This window comes from Bacillus rossius, chromosome 10 (assembly GCF_032445375.1).
Source record: "Bacillus rossius redtenbacheri isolate Brsri chromosome 10, Brsri_v3, whole genome shotgun sequence".
NCBI classification, from domain to species: domain Eukaryota; kingdom Metazoa; phylum Arthropoda; class Insecta; order Phasmatodea; family Bacillidae; genus Bacillus; species Bacillus rossius.
The window spans coordinates 31,511,226-31,529,682 of record NC_086337.1 but is presented as its reverse complement, the minus strand read 5'-3'; the positions used below and the strand labels follow the sequence as shown (position 1 = coordinate 31,529,682).

Genomic DNA, 18,457 nt, shown 5'->3' with positions numbered 1-18,457 from the left:
GAATTTAGTCCAGGACCAATGACCCGTCGTAAACCCCGCCAGGCAGTGACAGTCTCCAAGGACGACTGGCATAAAAAATGTATGTGCCAAGATGGACCACACACAACATCTAGTGGCGGACATAGCAACTTCTTCTCTTGTGGCGAGCCTGTAGAGCTGACCACCGCAACATCTAGTGACAAACTTACTAACCTCCCAGCTAACTTCCCCTGTAGGCCGCCAGAGTGCAGCACCTTACTGCCTCTTTAGGCCCTGGTTTTAGCAGGACGGCTTGAGCGAGTCGATTCTTTTTTATTTCAGACACCCCTCAACAGGTAGCGCTAAAGTCGACCAGTGCTACCAACATCGAGACATCAAAGTCAGAGTTTTTTATGATGCCCACTCGGGGAACTTCGGAACCTTTCGGTCCGGACGTCCCAGTCCCCCCCCCCCCCCCCTCCACTTTTGGTTGAACATTTACTTTTAATTACGAGACGCGGTTCTTCGCGAGACACTTCGCGTCGCGACTGCAGACGGACCGTTTGTGATTATCGGCGAGTCGACGAGACACTGCAAGACTTCCATCCGGCCGCAACCGACGATGTAGTCGATTAAATAAGGGATGCTATCCCTGTAATCTTTTTTAAGTAGTTTAGTCCGTCTGCATAGTATAAAGAGTAATAGCCATTTTCTTTTAAAATTTTTTTTTGAATGGTAGAAACATCTGCGCCCAGCCGCGTATTCGCGGGATCCAGTTCCTGGCTGGCGACACATCGGAAAATAGAAGTCAACTTCCCTGTCTGGTGAGTGACGATCCGCGACTTTCCCCAACCTCCCCTTAACTTTTGCGGGCTTTCTCTGCCCAGTTTATACTGTCTGTGTACAAGTTATGATCAGTTTTGATTCGGACTGTTCGCAGACAGGGTCCGAGAGCCGGACGCCGAATTGGCATTTTCATCACCCTTCCTCTACAATACACAGGCGCCCTGGCATCATTTTCCCGATGGATCTCCGGGAAACGCAGCCCCGACCTCCGGTGCTACTGTATCTATTAACCTTTTTCTGAACTTTCTTAAATTACGCCGTCAGACGAAGTTCATCAGATAAACATCATTTCTGGACTTTCAGAATACTGGGATGGTTTAAACATATTTGTATTTTTTTAATTGATTTATGTTTTTTTAAATGAAACCTTTTTATAATTTAATTTCGGGTCGACCCATATTTTTATTTCTTCTTTCTGAATATACCTGAGAGCTGTTTAAGTACGTGATATTGTATGTTAATATATTTCTTTAATATCTGTTATAAATTTTCCTTTAATAAATTTTACGTGATTATATTTATATTCAGACGGAATCACACCTTGTTTCTGTTCATTTCTAATAACTTTGTGAAACCTTAAAGATGGTAGCAGAGCTGGTGGTTTCTAGTTTATTAGTGTGTGATTTCGTCTCTAAACAATCCCAGTAAAAATAACATAAAGTAAATTAAATTTTTAGATATTTGATTTTTTAATAAATATTTGAGCGAGAATCTTTACATTTTTTAGCGCGAATATAAGTATCTTTAATTTTAATTCCTTATAAGTAATATTAGTCTAAGTTTCGCGCAAGAAGACGTCGCCAGTGGTCTCCAACTGTCCCGACAGTGGCGCGGTATCAGACGTGCTCCACACAAGGTCACAGACACCCCCCTCCCTTTCACCTCGCCCGACGGCCGAGGGCCGCCGCGTCTGTTGACAGCTGTAATCTTGCCACGCGTGCGTGATAGCACGAAGCCTCCTACTCCCCCCTCTTCACCCCGTCCTTAACCTGAGAGGACATTACCCATTTTCGTCAGATGGAATGCATAGAATTATAAGTACGCGACCCACTGATTATGCAGTCAGGGCGCAACCAAATAGTTTAAGTGGTAATTTCAGTTTAAGTTAAGAGTGTTTTGTGCATTGCATGTCAACCTAGAGTAAGAGTTATATGTTTCTTAATAGTTTTTAAACTTAGTTAATCATGATCACTCCGGAGTATCTCCTTAAGGACGAGATAATATATAAGCTCACACTCCGGGGACAACCGAACTCAGGAGATGCCCAAGAGCTCAGGAAACGACTTAGAGCCGTTTGCCAGGAACAAGTACAGCCAATTGCTTGGAATGTACATTTGGACCCACTAGAGGAGTTCAATATTGTCTGTAGGAAATTCCAAGACAAGCGCCTATGCTAATGATATTCACAACGAAACAAGCAAAACAAACATACTACGAATCATCACACGACTTCGCCACTAGATTCCACAACCTGACCATTTTATCAGGAGGTAAATTGAATGGTGTCTACACCAAAGAAATTGACAAATGCCGACAACAAATACCTGACCTCACACATAAGTTGAGTGCAAAACTCATTACCTTGCAGGAACTACTCTTCGATAGTATTACTGACATAATTCCCAGCCCTCAGGAACAGATGCCTGGTACAAGTACACAGTCTGAAATGGTGCCGACAGAAATACCGGGACTACAGACCAAGGTCACTTTGGTGTCTCCATTACCAGTATCGCCCCCGCCTCCTCCTTCATCACCGCCACCAGTTTCTTTTACATCAATCCCGTTTCCTGCAATCACTACTATTGGCTACCCATCCACCCACATGTGGTTCCCCTCCGCCTCTATCGCGAGGCCGGTACCCCAGCCAGTCACCAAGGTCACCTACACTCGACCTATTCCCGAAGTCATTGTGCACCCCTCTCACCTCACCCAACCTATGTACCTTCCACCAAACATGGCGGGAATGTTTAACCCATACTACCAGTTCCAGTCAGCGTTTTCATCCTTCCAGACCACCCCAGAACGCCACACTCCCTCTGCGGCCGTTGGCACGCAAATCTCACCCCTTTCTCAGGTAAGTGCATCTAGCACCGCGACTTCACTTGCACAGTCCACCGCCATGACAGCTATTCCCCAACGAGACCCACAAATTCCCCAAGTCAGCCCTTCAACCTCGTACCTCCCTCTGGCACCTGCAGCACCCCTCCCTCCACACAACCCTAATCCTGCACCAAATCACCCCCCACCACTACCTGGCCATGGTCAAACAACCCATTTCTACATCAAAATCGCCCACCCAGCAGAAAGGCTACTCACCAATCTCCCGGAAACCAATGGATTGGATCCTAACAAACTGATTGAGTTTTTGCGACAGTTACTCAAACTACACCAAAAATGCAACCTACCAGACAAAGAATTGTTTGAGATAGTTTTTCCCTTTACCCACCCACCTCTCAGCGAACGAACCTCATTGGCCATAGAAAATAACCTAACCTTTGATCAGTACCATACTGACATATTAGATTTTTTTATTCCAGCGCGCATGCTCACAAACCTGCGACTTGATTGGTACAGCAGGCTTCAACAGAAAGACGAACCATTAAGCAAATAAATTGCTGACATTAAGGAGGCAGCTCGAGTCCTTCGATTAGGCACGTCAGAGTGCGAAATCGTTTCTAATATCCTAGATGGAATTAGCCCTGCAGAGCGATCACGAGCAGTTTTTCAGAGCAGACCACATACTTTTGCGGAGCTGGATCGTTTGTGTATACATGCCACTAATGTAGAATTCGCCGACTACCAAAGGAATCGGTACCCGAGTTCCCTTGATCGACACCCTATTCTGTCAGTATCACAACCCCAAATGAGAAAAGAGAACATGAACACAATTCACAAAACAAACAAAATGATTACAGTCACCATCAGAGTGGATATAATCATAACCAGCAACAGATGCAATTTTGTAAATTCTGTAAAAGAACCGGGCATGTGATTGAACAATGCCGCACTAAGTAAAGACAGAAAAATTATTACAACAACAATCACAACAACAACCAAAAAAAAAACGAGTAACGAGGTGGCCAGAAAGCAATCTCTCTGGCTCACCTAAACAAAAATCATCTTCAGATAATTTCTGCAATACAGTCACTACTCCACATGCACCGAGTAGATACAATAACAGATTTAATTACCACCCAAGAGGTAATCACACTACGCAACAACCACAAAAATACACAAAAAATTCAAATTGGTCACAAAAGTCAAACAAGTCTCGTAGAAGGCAAAAACGCAAAATGTACACAAATTCAAATAAGGTAAAAAATTCTACCGTCCCTAGGACACATTGTGAAAATTGCATAAATCCCAAAAATTCAGGCAAGAGGACATGCCATAATATCTTCGCAGGTATACCAACAGTATTACCTTATGCGAGAACTTTAATTGGCAAACACGAAATTCCAGGACTGATTGATACAAGCTGAGTCCGAAGTTTTATTTCAGCAAATCTTTTTCATGTTTTACAAAAGGAGAAATTGGTTCAGGAAATTAAACCAGTAAAAATACAATGTTTCACCGCATCAGAGCAACCATTAAAGGTCAACCAAGTAGTCGTCATTAGAGTTAAAATTGATTTATTTACCTGGATGTTTCCATTTTTAGTTGCACAGGACTTAGCTACTGATCTAATTTTTGGGTCGGATTTCATTTCTAAAACAGGCTTAGTAATTTATTTGTGAGCAAAAAATTTAAAATTCAAATTTAATAAATCTGTTGTTATTCCATTTGTTTCATCTAAAATCCAGCATCAGAGTAATGTAAATGCAACACATACCGAAGCTGAGGATGAACGTGAGTTATCCCTGACACACCTCGACACATCGCAAAGAAAAGCAGTGGAAAATCTATGTCATAACTTCCCAGATGTCTTGAAATAAAAAAACTAGGTCGCACTCACTTAGTGCAATATGATATAAAACTTTTGGATAAATCCCCAGTCAGGTGTCACCCGTATCAATTATTGGGTCCCAAAATGGAGATCATGCGCGAACACATACAAGACATATTGGACAAAGATGTTATTGAACCATCGACTTCCAGTTTTTCCTCTCCAGCGTTTCTGGTCCCCAAAGGTCAAGGCCACCGCTTAGTTGTGGATTTTCGAAAAATTAACAAACAGATAGGCATAGAAATTGTACCATTACCTGATTTGAATTCAGCTTGCCATTGGTTTAGCAAAGCCAAATATTTTAGTGTTTTCGATCTTAATTCGGCCTACCATCAAATACCACTAACACCAAAGTCAAAACACATCACCGGATTTTGCGTGCCCTGGAATTTGTATCAATATAAAGTAGTTCCATTTGGACTAGCCACAGGCGCACAGGTACTGACTCGCCTCCTAGACCAAGTTTTTGGCGATTTAAAATTTAAATTTGTATTTAATTACCTGGATGACGTTGTAGTGTATTCCGAATCTTTTGAAGACCACCTAGCTCATTTGTCTGAAGTTCTCACCCGGCTGTGTAAAGTAGGACTGACAGTAAACACAAAGAAGGTTAAATTTGCAGTTTCTTAAATTTCTTTCCTAGGACACATAATTTCCAGTAGAGGAGTAACAATTGACCCAAGCCGCACTCAAGCCATCGCAGATTTCCAACCTCCAAAAGATCCAAAAGGAATTTCTAGATTTATTCGAATGGCTAATTTCTATGCCAAATTCATCCCAAATTTTGCAGAACATGCAGCCCCTTTAAATGCTCTTCGGAAGAAAAACATATCATTCAATTGGGGTCCTGAACAAGACAAAGCCTTTAGTTATTTGAAACAAGCTATAGCCAGCCCACCTGTTCTTCGAATTGCGGATTTCACTAAACCATTCATACTACAGACAGATGCATCGAGTGTCGCCATTGGTGCAGTCCTATCACAAGAGTTCGATGGCCACAGGCAACCAATAGCTTTCGCCTCTCGCACCCTAACTCATCAAGAGAAAAAATCGTCCTCAGTTTATGAACTCGAGTGCCTAGCAGTTGTATTCGGAATTGACAAGTTTCGGCAATACCTTGAACACAGGGAATTTTTATTAGAGACTGACAATCAGGCCCTTGCTTGGCTTTTGGCTCACCCCAAGCAACTAGGAAAACTAGGCAGGTGGATAGCAAAAATTTCTTCACTTAAATTCACTATTCAACATATCAGAGGTACGCAGATTATTGTAGCAGATGCTCTTTCTCGAATGTTCGAGAATCCCTCCAAATCTAATCTTCAGGAGGAACTACCAGTTTCATGTAATGCTCTACTCACTGATTTCCCTTTAGCATTTTCAGACTTACAGTGTCACCAAAATTCAGATCCTTACATTTCAGATATTATTGAGCAAATAAAATCAGGTACACCGCCAAAATACTGCAAGATTTCAAAAGGTCTCCTGTATCGACGAACAGCACAAGGCAAAACTTACAGAATAGCCCTTCCTCAGAATTTAAGAGACATGGTTTTTAAATATTATCACAGCTCACCCATTGGAGCACACCTGGGCACATACAAAACAATTGACGGCATACGCCGCCATTTTATTTGGGATTAAATGCATAAAGACATTGCTGAGAAGGTACAATTATGTAAATTATGCGCCCTGAGTAAACCAGCACAGAAAACACAATTTGTATTTCTAACATCAGATGTGGCCGAAAGGCCTATGCAAAAATTATTTATAGATTTTGTTGGCCCCTTACCCCGTCCTAAAACTGGACACACCATGCTTCTCGTAGCTATTGATGCATTTTCTAAATTTGTATGGCTCATTCCCCTCCGGCGAGCCACCGCAGAAACCACAATAATAGCATTGCAAAATAATATTTTTAAAATATCAGGCTTACCTTCAATAATTGTGTCAGATAATGCATCACTATTTACATCCAGACTTTTCAAGAATATGAACTTTTGCCATGGCATACAGCAGGTAACCACTTCTCCCTATTATCCACAGCCTTCACATGTGGAGCGTTTTAATGGGAACCTCCGATCCGCTTTAATAGTGTATCATGTGAACTCGCAGGATAAATGGGACACTAATTTGGTCTGGTTACAAATGGCTTTCAAGTATGCCCGACATGAGGGACACAAAACCACACCATTTGAAATCATGTTCATGTATAAACCAAACAATCCACTTTCTAATCTCTGGTCATTACAAGAGCTTCTCCCAGATAACCCTCGCAACATAAAAGAGGTCTGGAGAAGAGCTCAGCATAACATGAACTTAGCCCATGCGGCAAGCAGGCAGAGATATAACAAGAAACGTTCGCCTAATCCATACAGGGTAGGTGATATGGTGCTGTGCAGATCACACCCACTAAGTAAGACGATCGACAAGCGATCAGCCAAACTTGCTTATCGTTGGAACTTTTTAACCCCAGTAACGGTCGCCCTAGCCGACCCAAGTTCTGGTGCGTACATAACGCGCGCGCACATTTCTCATCTAAAGAAGGTGCACCCCAACTTAAATTAGGTGCATCCCTGTACTCCTATTCGAGGAGTCTTAAACAAAGCTTCGGCATGCCATCTGCAACACGCAGTGTTAAAAGATATAAAAAACCTAGGTTCTAATTATAAGTAATAAAAATCCATGGTACTAGTTTGTAAGAGTGTTTATATTTCAGATGTTTAGTATTAAGAATGTTTTAGGATAAGAAATTATTTTTAAGTGGCGCCACTTAGTCCATAAAGTACACTTAGTCCATAAAGTATACTTAGACCGTATGATCCACTTAGTCTGTAAGATCCACTTAGTCTGTAAAATACACTTAAATCATAAGATAAATATGTAACTTAGTTTGTAAGAGAATGATGATACCTAGTTCATAAAGTTATGTGTAAAAATGAATAATCATGTCAATTAGTTTTTAAAGTTGTTTTGTATGGTCATGTTACCTTGTAAGTTCATCAGGTATTGTAAGTAGTTTAACTAAGTCGATTCTGGTACAGGGTAAGTATGCCCGGTTTCAATCATTTCATACTCAGTGTAGGTTGCTTACCCTGGCTCCGCCTATGTGCCGGAAATTTGGTATGTCGGCACGTTTTTATTTTATTGTTTATATAATTTTAAATTATTTTTTTGAAATTTTATTTTTCTTTATAATTTGGTTACTTTGGGTGATTTACTCTTTGTTAGGCTGGTGTACTCCCCTTAGTTTAACTTTGTGCCAGTAGACTGAGGCACCTTTTCTCAGAGACCTATCTGAGCTTTTGCAAATCTAAAACTTCGTTGGCAGCCCGTTTAACATTTCCCTCGCTAGCAGGCACGTCCCAGGTTTGTAATATTACTTCACTTCATGACTAAAACTGCATACAACAGCTCTGGCCGAGTTGTTACCATTTCTCAGAAACGAGCCGAGCATAGCCTTTATCGTCACGCATATGTCTTAGGTTCACTCCTCGAAAGTCACGACAAGGACGCTCGTTCCCAGCCTCGTTGCTCTCCCACCCCTTCCAGCTCACTCCGGTTCTCAGAATTTAGTCCAGGACCAATGACCCGTCGTAAACCCTTACAGGCAGTGACAGTCTCCAAGGACGACTGGCATAAAAAATGTGTGTGCCAAGATGGACCACACACAACATCTAGTGGCGGACATAGCAACTTCTTCTCTTGTGGCGAGCCTGTAGAGCTAACCACCGCAACATCTAGTGACAAACTTACTAACCTCCCAGCTAACTTCCCCTGTAGGCCGCCAGAGTGCAGCACCTGACTGCCCCTTTAGGCCCTGGTTTTAGCAGGATGGCTTGAGCGAGTCGATTCTTTTTTATTTCAGACACCCCTCAACAGGTAGCGCTAAAGTCGACCAGTGCTACCAACATCGAGACATCAAAGTCAGAGTTTTTTATGATGCCCACTCGGGGAACTTCGGAACCTTTCGGTCCGGACGTCCCAGTCCCCCCCCCTCCACTTTTGGTTGAACATTTACTTTTAATTACGAGACGCGGTTCTTCGCGAGACACTTCGCGTCGCGACTGCAGACGGACCGTTTGTGATTATCGGCGAGTCGACGAGACACTACAAGACTTCCATCCGGCCGCAACCGACGATGTAGTCGATTAAATAAGGGATGCTATCCCTGTAATCTTTTTTAAGTAGTTTAGTCCGTCTGCATAGTATAAAGAGTAATAGTCATTTTCTTTTAAAATATTTTTTTGAATGGTAGAAACATCTGCGCCCAGCCGCGTATTCGCGGGATCCAGTTCCTGGCTGGCGACGCATCGGAAAATAGAAGTCAACTTCCCTGTCTGGTGAGTGACGATCCGCGACTTTCCCTAACCTCCCCTTAACTTTTGCGGGCTTTCTCTGCCCAGTTTATACTGTCTGTGTACAAGTTCTGATCAGTTTTGATTCGGACTGTTCGCAGACAGGGTCCGAGAGCCGGACGCCGAATTGGCATTTTCATCACCCTTCCTCTACAATACACAGGCGCCCTGGCATCATTTTCCCGATGGATCTCCGGGAAACGCAGCCCCGACCTCCGGTGCTACTGTATCTATTAACCTTTTTCTGAACTTTCTTCCGTCAGACGAAGTTCATCAGATAAACATCATTTCTGGACTTTCAGAATACTGGGATGGTTTAAACATATTTGTATTTTTTTAATTGATTTATGTTTTTTTTTTAAATGAAACCTTTTTATAATTTAATTTCGGGTCGACCCATATTTTTATTTCTTCTTTCTGAATATACCTGAGAGCTGTTTAAGTACGTGATATTGTATGTTAATATATTTCTTTAATATCTGTTATAAATTTTCCTTTAATAAATTTTACGTGATTATATTTATATTCAGATGGAATCACACCTTGTTTCTGTTCATTTCTAATAACTCTGTGAAACCTTAAAGATCCCCAGCTCTTATGTGACCTGCACCCTCGAGACGGAAGCAGTATAGAATGAGGTTTCGCCTCTGGTGCACGAACCAGACGATCTGGAGGTGGCCAAGCCTACTTCGCCCACCCAAAGTGGCTGCAGCCACTGCACCTCCCTGGCAGATGCAGAGTTCTGTATAAGGGTGAAGGAGCCATATGATGTACTGTGGCACCACCGGCACATGAATTACCCTCAATGCCTTGCCTTGTCATGGGTGTGGCTCTGGAGGACTTGGAGGTAAGCAGCATAGGCGACGAATTCGCACCTGCAGTTTCTAAACAGAAGAGGCGATCGAACCGCTTGCAATGACCACGGCAAAGGTAGCCCTTTACCTGTGGCATGTAGTGAGCATGTAGACTGCCTTACTCAGGGCTTATCCTGTTGATTGAAGGATGGGTGGGATATATTGTCACGATCCACCTTCAGAGGGGGGAGAGAATCGTAGCTCTTTACATAGAAACAACTCGCTTGGCATCAACTAGTCTTAACTTCATAAAATACTTTACTGTACCTAGGATCATAGGTTCGTCATCCCGTACAGGATGTCTGGTGAGAGCTGAACTAAGGAGATTTTGCAAAATAACATAATACTTAATTAAAATTATTTTATTCTTAAAGTCAAATACTCAACATCATTTTAAAGAACATTTAAATAGCGGGATTACAATTTAAAACAATAATCTCTTTACTTCCTTAACGATTGAACGACCTTACAAGAGAGAGAATGAGAGAACTTCACTAAACACTTCCCTAGTCCTTCCGAATACCTCAAATCATAATTAATACTTAAAATTAAAACAAAGATAAGTCCATACTCACATTTTCCGAAAAGCCTTTCTTGATCGATTACTTTAAAAAAATAACGTAGGGGCCTCTCCTGCCCTTGAAATCCCGAACGAACATTACATTTTAAAAACTATGACGCGTGACCCCTGACGAGGGCCATAGCCTCCGCCCGAAAGCTTGACGACTACATTATGACCTAACTTAAATTAAACGACTCGTGGCCTCTGGCGTCGACCATTGCCTCCGCCCGAAAGCTTGAAGATGACTACATTATGACCTAACTTAAATTAAACGACTCGTGGCCTCTGGCGTCGGCCATAGCTTCCGCCCGAAAGCTTGAATTCCTACATCACGAACGAACTAACAACTCGTGACCACAGGTGAGACGCATAGCCTCCGCCTGAGTGAGCACCGAGTCACCAATCACTTGCGCTTAAATTTGCGCGCCCTGCCGCGCCTACCATAACAAAAGCTCGTTATTGAAGTCAAATTTACTAAACAACTAACTAGAACATCTGGGAAGGCTACCCCCCCTCTACCCCGATGTGCAGGCCACACCGCGCGGCTTGTTACGACAGCGCGCCCCAGTAACTGCGGCCCGTGGCTGCGCCAGCGCGCGGCCAAACAAACAAACAAAATTCTGCAAGCCCGCAGCGCGCCGCGCCGGCCCCGTGCCCCAATTACATGGTCACGCCACTTGCGCTGACGAGTGAACAGAGCAGCCAGCCCAGAGTCCCGTCAGTAAAGTCCCTAAATTTGATTTCAACAACCCTGCAAAATTTCAACCCGCGACATAACCCTCCCCTCACAGAGCTCGAGCCCCATCGAGCTACCTCAAAATTACAAATTGTCTTTTTCCATTAAACCATAACTATAAATTCCTCATTTCACAAAAATAATAATTTTCTTAGTTCCTTACTGTCTGAACATACATCTAGATTCTGCATAAGATTTATTTTAAAACAACAAGTATTCATAAAATTAAATGTAAAACTTTTATCTGGTTTGTTCTCACAGGAACCTTCAGAGGCTCGAGTTCTCAATTCTAAAAAAATTGTTCTGTTAGTGAAGCTCTCTTTACAAATTAAATTACTGTTCTTAGTTTCTCAGTATTCGTTAAACAATGTGCAAATTCTTGATAATTATTATTATTTTTTTTTTTCGGTTTCCGTTTATTACCATACTTCTTTCGTTCTTCAAAAAAAATTAAGTGTCCTTACAGTGTTTCAATTAATTAAACTCTTATCTCGTGAAGGTTGGTGCAACTCCTCGAAGTCAGTGTTGTCGAGAAGAGTAGCTCCCTGGGCTGGCCATCAGCAAACACCACTCAACTCCAACAGCTACTGGACTGGCTTCCAGGGCAGCTCACAACTTCTCCCCACATCTGCTTCGGAGTTGTGCCATCCTCATCACGAACAGATTACAATTCTGAAACATCATCAACAGGCATTACCATCACGCCTGACAAATACAAAACTAACTACTAAACTGCAATCGATGGGCAAGGATGCAAACACACAAAAAAATATAATTAATTAATTCAACTGCTAACATAAAGTATCCCACCCTTAGCATAATCTAATCAGGCAAATAATTTGATAGGAAAAACGTAAGGAAGGGAAACATGACCTCCAATGATTTTCCCTAACTCTTGAGTCTTGATCTTCTCTATACAGCAAATAGTCCCCACGAAGTAACTGGGTTGAAGGTCAGTTCACATGACCCACCCATAACCTCTTCTACTCTTCTTTTCTTCTGGGGGCAACCACAATGCCCACCAATCTCTCTCCATGGTGCCGAACCAGCTATCCCATGAGAGTAAACAACGTAGTCAATAGAAGCGCAGAGGGGAAACACCAATCTCTGGCTTGTCGAGTCATAAAACTGCTTTATCTTCTTCTTCTTCTGAGTAAAAATATCTGACTAACCTTGCTTCTATTCTTCCAAACAGTAAAAGTTCATCAGGTATCTTCATGAAAGAAACATTCTAACTAATAATTCTTCATTTTTCTTCTTCTTTATTTCTGTTAGTTGTAATAGAAGGCCATGTTAGGGAGGTTATAGGGAAAAAGAGTGGCCAATTCCCACCCCATCACCCACCTAGATCATGACTAATTAACTTTTAAACTTTCTATTTCAAACAAATAAAAAAAAAAACATTTTTTTTTTATTCAAACTTTTAAACTATAATTACTTTTACTTCATAACCTCAAAAGCTAATCAATAATTCTAAATGAAATTGTGATTTACTGCATCCTTGTTCCATCCGATCTGTTTGTTTATAACCTTTCTTGTAAAGTATAAAATTTTCAAACATTACTAATTCAAAAAAAAATTAAATTCTGGTGTCCTTTGAGTTACAATTAACTTTACTATTTCTTAGCTTGAAATAATTTAAGTTTTCAGAACTATTTCATTGTCTAATTCACAACACTTAAAAATCAACTCAAAACAACAAATCATCAAAATCAATAAGATCATCTGACCTACCTATCAGTACTGTGAACTTGAACTGTTCGTACACATTTATAATAAGCTATTGTATTTAAATTCCAACCTAAATAAGGTTTTAAAAAAAACTACTAATCCCTCTGTAAATTAAGAAAATTAACTTTAAAAATTAAACTTAAGGTATTAGTTCTTTTTGACAGCTACCACAACTCACTAGTTCCATTACATTACTATAACCTAAAAAGTTCTGTAAAGACTGTTTATAACAAAAAAAAACTCCAGTTATTGTCTTCCATAAAAAAATAAAACTTTACATAACCTTATTAATCTCCACTTGTAAGTCCATGGCTGCCAGCTTTCTCTTCTCTTGAATCTTCAGTCTTGGCTCTTGTTTCAGTGATCTTGTATCTTGTCTCTCGAACTCTTGTCATCTTGTAAACTGGACTGCTGCTCAGCTCATCTTAAGGAATCTGTAACAGTTTCAAAAATACATGTTAATTTAAATTACATAATTCCTGTTCTTTGGTCCTAAAAAAAAATTGTATTATTAGTACACATTACCCTGAAACAACATTATTATTCATTGTTTATTACTTAAAAAAAATGCTTTACCATAAAATCCTTTTTTGTTCTTTTCATTAGGCCTATTTATTTTCCTTCTTCTTAATTAAATTCTGCTTCAAATGTTAATCCTAACTTAAGACCTACCATCTATTTATTATTCATTACCTACATTATTTATGTTACCCTAAAATTCCCATAAGTTTCTAATACTTCCTATCAAAGACATTCTCTCTAAAAAAAAATTTACTTGTGACTCTTAACTTAACAAACTTAAAAAAAACTTTTACACTAGACTTAACTTATTATTCATTCTTAGTTACTAAATTTCTATATGTAAACTTTAGTACTTACAAACAAAAACTGCCTATTTCTCTCTACCTCTTAATCTCTTTCAATTATTACAATAATAATGTTACCTTGCATCTTTAAACTTTCTTCTAAATTAATTTAGTAAAATTCAATTTCACATTAGGCAAGTACACTAACTCTCTACAGCAATGTTTCTCATTTCCCTCCTTCCTAACTGAATCCAATCTTACTTAACCTCCAGGGAATTTACCTCACAAAATAACCAAAAATTTCACTGTAGTGCCTATCTGCTATAGGCCCACTACACAGGGGGCTCTCACCCCACCAACAAACTTCATTGAAATGGTACCCTATCCCATACAGGATAGCCACTTCGGTACTACCATGGGGAACTCCTGCCCCAAACTACTAACAACACTCAGGATTCTCCTAACCCTTAATTCACGTAGATAGCCCATCTCCTATGGGTCTGTTCTACAATCCCTACTTCCCAGGGACACAACACCTCACCTTAGGGTCCCTCGCCTTAAAGAAAACATTAATTTTGTCTCTCTGTTCCCTTGGAGTAAATTCCCTCTATACACAAAAACTATCCTTCCCACTTTTCTCAATGCTTATCGATTTTATAGTGTACCTCCTTAATAATGTTTACAAATCCCAAAAAAATATTTTTAAAACCGAGGTAGAATTTAACTAACAAAAACATAAACAACTTACAACGAAACACTTCTAGCCTATACATCATACACTTCTTAAAATAAATTACTTACATACTGAAAGTTCCTCTTCTTCTAAAACACACTTAAATTTAAATTTATTTAACCAATAGTCTATTTTCTTATCGCTAAGTTACCGTACAGCTGATCAAAACAAGGTCACGGCCTGTCCACGTCTCCTTATGAGCCCGTGACGTCACCGAATTCCATCAGGTGCGCCAACCCTCGCTTGCGGTTCCTCCGTTCTCCGCTAGGTCTCAGCACCTCCCCGTCTCGTGTTCATTCTGCCACGTCCACTGACGTGTCGTTCTGAAACAACTCTCAACATTTTTCTAATTAAAACAAAACATCACTATAAATTCTATAACTCTCTTTTACATAAACTCTCGTTTTCTCTTTAATTCCTTTCTAACGTTTATCCTTCCCTCGACTGATTTAATTCGTACGTCTCGTCTCCTACGCGCACGACAGCAAAACAAACTTCACTTGAAAATAATTCCTATTTACGAAAAAAACTTTATTTTAAATTTTAACTCTCTTAACCTACAATCTTAAAATTAATTTCAATTAAATTAAACCACTTGCATTATCTCTATTAATCATTTAAATTATAACGTATTCTCCTCACGTAAAAATCCCTGATAAACTCAACGACTTAAAACAACTTATCACTATAAACTTTATCCTTACAAGTATACTCAAATAAACATATGTTACGTCAAAAAAAAATCTCAAAGACTTCCTCCACTTAGATTAAATTCCGTAATCCTCTCCTCAAGTAAACTCTTAATAACCTGCTATCAGAAGCTGAAACTAACTTAATAATAAACATAAAAATCTACCTCTCTCTCTCTCCAGAAATAGAACCTACCCGGCGCCTCCACCATTTCTGTCACGATCCACCTTCAGAGGGGGGAGAGAATCGTAGCTCTTTACATAGAAACAACTCGCTTGGCATCAACTAGTCTTAACTTCATAAAATACTTTACTGTACCTAGGATCATAGGTTCGTCATCCCGTACAGGATGTCTGGTGAGAGCTGAACTAAGGAGATTTTGCAAAATAACATAATACTTAATTAAAATTATTTTATTCTTAAAGTCAAATACTCAACATCATTTTAAAGAACATTTAAATAGCGGGATTACAATTTAAAACAATAATCTCTTTACTTCCTTAACGATTGAACGACCTTACAAGAGAGAGAATGAGAGAACTTCACTAAACACTTCCCTAGTCCTTCCGAATACCTCAAATCATAATTAATACTTAAAATTAAAACAAAGATAAGTCCATACTCACATTTTCCGAAAAGCCTTTCTTGATCGATTACTTTAAAAAAATAACGTAGGGGCCTCTCCTGCCCTTGAAATCCCGAACGAACATTACATTTTAAAAACTATGACGCGTGACCCCTGACGAGGGCCATAGCCTCCGCCCGAAAGCTTGACGACTACATTATGACCTAACTTAAATTAAACGACTCGTGGCCTCTGGCGTCGACCATTGCCTCCGCCCGAAAGCTTGAAGATGACTACATTATGACCTAACTTAAATTAAACGACTCGTGGCCTCTGGCGTCGGCCATAGCTTCCGCCCGAAAGCTTGAATTCCTACATCACGAACGAACTAACAACTCGTGACCACAGGTGAGACGCATAGCCTCCGCCTGAGTGAGCACCGAGTCACCAATCACTTGCGCTTAAATTTGCGCGCCCTGCCGCGCCTACCATAACAAAAGCTCGTTATTGAAGTCAAATTTACTAAACAACTAACTAGAACATCTGGGAAGGCTACCCCCCCTCTACCCCGATGTGCAGGCCACACCGCGCGGCTTGTTACGACAGCGCGCCCCAGTAACTGCGGCCCGTGGCTGCGCCAGCGCGCGGCCAAACAAACAAACAAAATTCTGCAAGCCCGCAGCGCGCCGCGCCGGCCCCGTGCCCCAATTACATGGTCACGCCACTTGCGCTGACGAGTGAACAGAGCAGCCAGCCCAGAGTCCCGTCAGTAAAGTCCCTAAATTTGATTTCAACAACCCTGCAAAATTTCAACCCGCGACAATATGTTATAGTACTGCCTTGAGCACTAAGAAAATCTCAGGTCTCAGTACCATCCGCTGTTGTTAGAAGCGTACCCTGTGATTTTACAGCCAGTTGCAACAAGTGTTGTTTTTAAAATATTGCTTTAATACTTTAACCAGCAAGATGGATGACATTATATATGTCAGTGCAATTAGTATGTTTGTTTACAACCACCCAGGTACAGACTGGCAGCAGCTGAGATTTATATTAATTATATTGTTGATGAGACTTTTGCTCCCTCAGAGCAGAAGCCAAATTTTTGTAACCCTTGTTCGATTCCTGTCTCACAGACCTCTCATAATTGTTTTGCCTTAACTGATTAATAAATTCAATAGTTTTTAATAATTGTTTTTTTAACCCTTATTCTCATTACTGGAGCTCTGCATGCAATATGCAGTGTACTTTTATGTGTATGTATCGCAACATAAGGCATGCAGGCAAGCACTACACTTACAGGACTGTCTGACTACCGTGTGTGATTTCCAAGTAATTCACCAGCACAGATACATACTGGCCGCAACATTTTTGACTAGGTGTAATTGCTATCGTAACCATAAAAATTACCATTTTATCTAAGTGTGAAGAGATTTATGCAGTAGTAATTCTAACTAAATGTGGGTGCTGTAGTAAATTCGGACGTGAATACTACTTGACACATGAGTATTGTTTAACCCCGATCGTTATCCTGTCCCAGTGAGTGTCCACAGATTGTTTAGTCTAGCAAACGATGTACCCAGGTGCCTGAAATATGCGGGTCAGTGAGATTTCTCCAGCGCAGGTATCATCCCTCGGTATGCCACTCAGGGCGAATGGCCAACGACTGGACTGCTTGTGGGAGGAAAGTGCTCTCACTATAGATCGGGTGCTGGGAAACAAAATCTAACCACGAGGGTACCGAGAGACGTTCACCACGACTTGACAATCCAGAGAAGATTGTCCTGCATTACAATTAATACTATAGCATTTCCCTTTGTGTTTGTGAACTTTGGTGCACAGATGTAAATAACTTATATTTTCCGCACTCACCACTATAATTCGCTATCCGAGCAGCTATGCCGACTTTCAAATCATTATATTTGCAAAACGATAATTAAAACAATTTAATGACACAACTCTGACTAAATACATTTTTACAACAAATTTAACTGAGTTAAAAATCATGACCAGTTACTACTTTGACGCCGTCCTCGCTGCCTGTTTTGAAATTACGTTAATTAAAAAGGTTTTAAAGAATTTTTATCTCAAGGGCGGGGTTCCTGGCCTCGTGGCTGCAGGCAGGGATTCGTCGGCAGAGGGCTCCCCGGGCTGTTATGGCCTCCCAGGACGCCGTATTAGAGAAAGCACACACGTACATTTAACAGATTTATTACGTCGCACACGTTACACTTCTCTACATCACATATGGCACTCTCACGCGATTGGCCGCATCAACTTCGACCTCCACTCAGCCTACACCACCCTCAATACTCTTTACGGTCGCTCGGTAGCCCGGCGGCTAGTTCTTTAAGAGGGGTAGTTACCCGGCGAGTTGCGAGTCGAATGTTCGGGTGAGCGGCAAGCCCATTTCTGCACACGTGAAAGTTTGTGCGGGACGTAACACGAGGTACGCTAATGACTGGTTATACAAGGTCACTTAACAAAGAAACATTACACTAGAGTCACTAAGGGCTAGTCCCGAGTTCGGGCAAAGTTCAAGTGTCCCACTCAGGTGGTCACACAAAGGCGGCTACTCCGCGTGGTGGCGAGGGCCACGTTATGCTGGGAACGGGCGCGGCGGAATCCGACGGGATATCTCGTCCGCAACCGTTGCACGTCCCAGGTGATGAATGGTT

The 18,457-nt window shown here is 41.0% G+C and overlaps 1 long non-coding RNA gene across 1 annotated transcript; it reads right to left on the bottom strand.

Annotated features, from left to right (window-relative positions):
* Positions 1-11,652: 11,652 nt before the first annotated feature.
* Positions 11,653-16,594, bottom strand: LOC134535910 (uncharacterized). The gene is made up of 2 exons (XR_010075726.1): positions 14,596-16,594; positions 11,653-13,422 (listed from the first exon to the last, which is right to left on the bottom strand). It is a non-coding gene; the product is annotated as an uncharacterized LOC134535910 (long non-coding RNA).
* Between the last annotated feature and the right edge of the window lie 1,863 nt (positions 16,595-18,457).